This window comes from Eretmochelys imbricata, chromosome 6 (genome assembly GCF_965152235.1).
Source record: "Eretmochelys imbricata isolate rEreImb1 chromosome 6, rEreImb1.hap1, whole genome shotgun sequence".
Lineage (NCBI taxonomy): Eukaryota > Metazoa > Chordata > Testudines > Cheloniidae > Eretmochelys > Eretmochelys imbricata.
The window spans coordinates 51,066,418-51,070,900 of NC_135577.1; the positions used below are offsets into that span (position 1 = coordinate 51,066,418).

At 39.1% G+C, this 4,483-nt stretch overlaps 1 long non-coding RNA gene across 1 annotated transcript; it reads left to right on the plus strand.

The window, feature by feature from the left end:
• Nucleotides 1–935: 935 nt before the first annotated feature.
• LOC144265679 (uncharacterized) lies at nucleotides 936–4,262 on the plus strand. The gene is made up of 2 exons (XR_013346332.1): nucleotides 936–3,228; nucleotides 3,525–4,262. It is a non-coding gene; the product is annotated as an uncharacterized LOC144265679 (long non-coding RNA).
• Nucleotides 4,263–4,483: the final 221 nt, after the last annotated feature.

Sequence of the window (4,483 nt, forward strand, 5' to 3'; positions counted from 1 at the left end):
TGCGTCCATGCTGATGGTCCATAATGATCCAAAGCAGAGCAGACCGACACATGTTCATTTTCATCATCTGAGTCAGATACCACCAGCAGAAGGTTGATTTTCTTTTTTGGTGATTCAGGTTCTGTAGTTTCCACATCAGAGTGTTGCTCTTTTAAGATTTCTGAAAGCATGCATCCCTCTCAGCTTTTGGATTGCACTTCAGATTCTTAAACCTTGGGTCAAAAATAGCTGTAGCTATTTTTAGAAATCTCACACTGGTACCTTCTTTGTGTTTTGTCAAATCTGCTGTGAAAGTATTCTTAAAATGAACATGTCCTGGGTCAACATCTGAGACTGCTATTACATGAAATATATGGCAGGATGCGGGTAAAACACAGAGCAGGAGACATACAATTCTCCCGCAAAGAGTTCAGTCACAAGTTTAATTAACACATTATTTTTTTAGTGAGCATCATCAGGATGGAAGCATATCCTCTGAAATGGTGGCCGAAGCATAAAGGGGCGTACGAATGTTTAGCATATCTGGCATGTAAATACCTTGCAATGCCGGCTACAAAAGTGCCAGGCAAAAGCCTGTTATCACTTTCAGGTAACATTGTAAATAAGAAGCAGGCAGCAGTATCTCCCATAAATGTAAACGAGCTTGTTTGTTTTAGCAATTGGCTGAACAAGAAGCAGGACTGAGTGGACTTGTAGGCTCTAAAGTTTTACATTGTTTTGTTTTCGAGTGCGGTCATGTAACAAAAAAAATTCTACATTTGTAAGTTACACTTTCACGGTAAAGCTATTGCACTACAGTACTTGTATGAGGTGAATTGAAAAATACTATTATTTATTTTTATCATTTTTACAGTGCAAATATTTGTAATAAAAAATAATAATATAAAGTGAGCACTATACACTTTATATTCTGTGTTGTAATAGAAATCAGTATATTTGAAAATGTAAAGAAATATGCAAACATATTTAATAAATTTCAATTGGTATTCTATTGTTTAACAGTGCGATTAATCGCAATTAATTTTTTTGAGTTAATCCAGTGAGTTAACTACGATTAATTGACAGCCCTAATTAAAATCCACTAATTTGCACTGCTTATAGAATTCTCACATGCCCTAGACTTTAGTATGAATTAGGACATTTATGCAGTATTAAGCAGTGTACATTTTAAAACTATTAAGAGCTGGTTGGATTAAAAATCTGGGCAATTGGATGTCATCAAAGACCAAAGATGAGAGTCCCTATCTTAACCAATGACCTAACGCACTTCCTGGAAAGTGTCACAATTGGCCTTGAATCTCACTCTTTAGGGATGTAAATTTAACTCTTAAGGACAGCCAACCCTTGGCATCTCTTCCTGGCAGAGCCTCCCAGGCCAGACATGCGCGCCGTCATTGCATCTCAGTCCCATCCAGTTGGCACCCCACTAACCATGAGGCCACTAATGGTTCCTGCCAGTCGGGGCAAGGCGCACACAAGGGAAGGAAGGGGGTGATAGGAACAGGGCAGGGGAGAAGAGGGTAACAATGGCAGATGAGGAGTGACACTGAGGTGAAAGAGACTGTGAGGGAGAGGGAGAGTTGGAGCAAACAGCTAATCAGTTCAGGGGAAAGAAATCCAGTTAAAACTGAAGAAAGTTCTGCAAATATCCAGAAGTCCCTGTTTTGGCTACTACTGGTCCTACGCATCTCTGATTTACACTTGTTTTACGCTGGTGTAACCCCATTTACTTCAATGGAGATAACTCCTATTCATACTGGTGCAAGTGAAAAGAGAATCAAGTCACTTTTGTACTCAGGATAAAAGACATCAGAACTTCGGATAACCAGGAGTTAGAGATAACTGGTGTTCAGATGATCAAAGTTGGACTCCTCCACATTAAATTGTGTTTTGCTTTTAAGGGACAGGGTAATTAAGCCTCCCACCCCTCCAGAAATTAAAATGTATAATAAATTGATCTCTCTTGGACTACCCCAGCCAGTGAGCATGCATAATCATAAATATTAGTAGGATCAGACCCACTGAAGTGCTCATCACCTCCAAGAACAGGCTCCAAATAAGAGCACCAAGCCACTGACGTTGCTTCATAGCATTATTCCTATATGTAGCACACCCACAAGAGTTACCTTTAGAAATGTAGTAGAGCGGATCCCATGCAAGACAGTCCTCAACATGAATATTTTTCAACCTTTCTCAGGTCTGCTATTTGACTGTAGGTCGCATTGGGCAGTTATCCATGATTAGAATCCACTGGGTTTGAAATGATAATAAGAGCAATTGATAGTACACCTCCAAATTCATGAATTAAATAAATTAAATTAAAGTGATGAAATTGTGGAAGATTGGAAACAAATACAAATATAACATATTTTAGAATTTTTAAATGTGTATATCTTCCACATTATATAAGAACCAAATTTTCTTCTCAAAGTTTTAAAAACATTGTGACTACTAGATATTGTAGTCATAATAACCAAAATAAATGTATAATTCTGTAGTCCCATGCAACCAAGAATCTCAAAGCATTTACAAGCAGTGAATGAAGTCTCATAACTATCCTGTGAGGTAGATAAATATGATTATGCCAGTTTTGCAGAAGGGGAAAAGAGGTGAGAGATTTTTCACAGGAGTGGGTGGGTGAGATTTTGTGGCCTGCGTTGTGCAGGAGGTCAGACTAGATGATTATAATGGTCCCTTCTGACCTTAATATCTATGAATCTATGACTAGTGTGACTGAATTTGAGAAAACTAGAACACAGTGTGCATCCACACTAGTCATCTATTTGCAGTCACCCAGTGCATCATAATCCACAGCATTCTCTGAAAGTGTCACAGGGGGTGTGAATTGTTGCACCTAACTCACATAGGTGCTGAGACTACGGGTATGGGGGGTGCTGTAGCACCCCCTGACTTGAAGTGGTTTCCATTATATACAGAGTTTACAGTTTTGTTCAATGGTTCTCAGGATCCACACTATAAAAAGCTTCCAAGAGTCAGTGCATAATATCTGTGGTCTATATTATTTGCAGTTCTCACATTTTTGGTTCCTTCCAATGCATGATTCTGTCCAGCACAAGGATCCACACATGCACCCAAAAGAACAAGAAATAAGCCCTAGTATGATCTCATGCTGCCAATATAGATGCCATGGCAAAGAGTCACCAACCTCCCTCTGAAGCCCTCAACTTTGGGCCTGGAAACCCAAATTATTATGAAGAGCTCAAGGAGGTAAGAAGCTTGATGTCCTGTCCATGCATGCATTCAGTAATTTTATCAATTTAATTTCCTTGCTATTCTATCTGCTCTCTTTTTTGTTGTTCAATTTGTAGGGCGGAGTTCCCTATATATATTTATTCATACTTACTTATGCTTGTTTCACTGTTCACATTTGAATTTATTGTATTTGTATTAAAATAATTAAGTTATAAGGCATTTTGGACAATGGAACCCATCTTTTAAAATGGAGTCCAGTTTTGGTTGTTTACAACTCACTTTTTCGCACCTTTTCATTTGGCGGGAAACAGGGTTTGCTGCACAAACTGCCTCTGAGGAGACTGGATCAAACCAGTCTGGACTAGAACTTTCGCGACACAGAAGGCATAAAAGGGCTGCACATCCTATCAGAGGGGCTGTCTGTCTGAGAGGCAGCTAGTGACTGTCACGTTTGCGCGGACATCGAAGACTTCCTTCCCACCGATCTGGGTATCTTCCACCTGAATCCACTTACTTTGTTCCTGGTTCCAGTGATTGCCAACACCAGCAGTCTCCTAGTTCCTGGTTCCAACACAGTGAACGCCTTGAGCTCCAAAAATAACCCAGGGTTTACTTATTTTTTATGGAGCATGCGTAATGTACTAGATATTGTACAAAACATAGAGAAAAACAGGGTCCTTGCATTCAGGAGCTTACATATTAATTAGTCAAATAATGCTGAACAAAAACATAATACACTGGTTAATCAGGGAGTAGCCTCATCTGAGAGCAATGCACATATCTTTTTTTTTTAATATGCATATTTGTCTTCATTGGACTAACATTGACAAGAGTTGTGAAAGACATTTCAAATGACATTCTGCACAAGAAAGTTATTTGCATACTCAATTTGGGTCAAGGAAACAATAATGAACCGTTAGGAATATTTATAATTTTATTTTAGTTACAGCATTTGTCACTTTGGGTGATTTATGGTGCTAATAGGATGATAGGGTCCAGAGTGTCTGTCAGCTGTAAAAGGCCTCCATTAAAAGCAAGGCTTAAAGCAGTATCATTTTCATGATCTCTTGGAGAGTGCTTGGGCTAGATTTATGCATGAATTTAGTACTGGATTGAAAGTCCTGGAGAATGACGGTCCTTTTTTTATCCAGTGAACAGGTGCAGTGACCTGCACTGGCTCATTATTGTGCTTCCTCTCTGACCCAAGGGGACCAATTGTTCAAGCAAGCTTGCAACTTACTTTTCAGGTACGCTTATTCTTTGCTGCAGT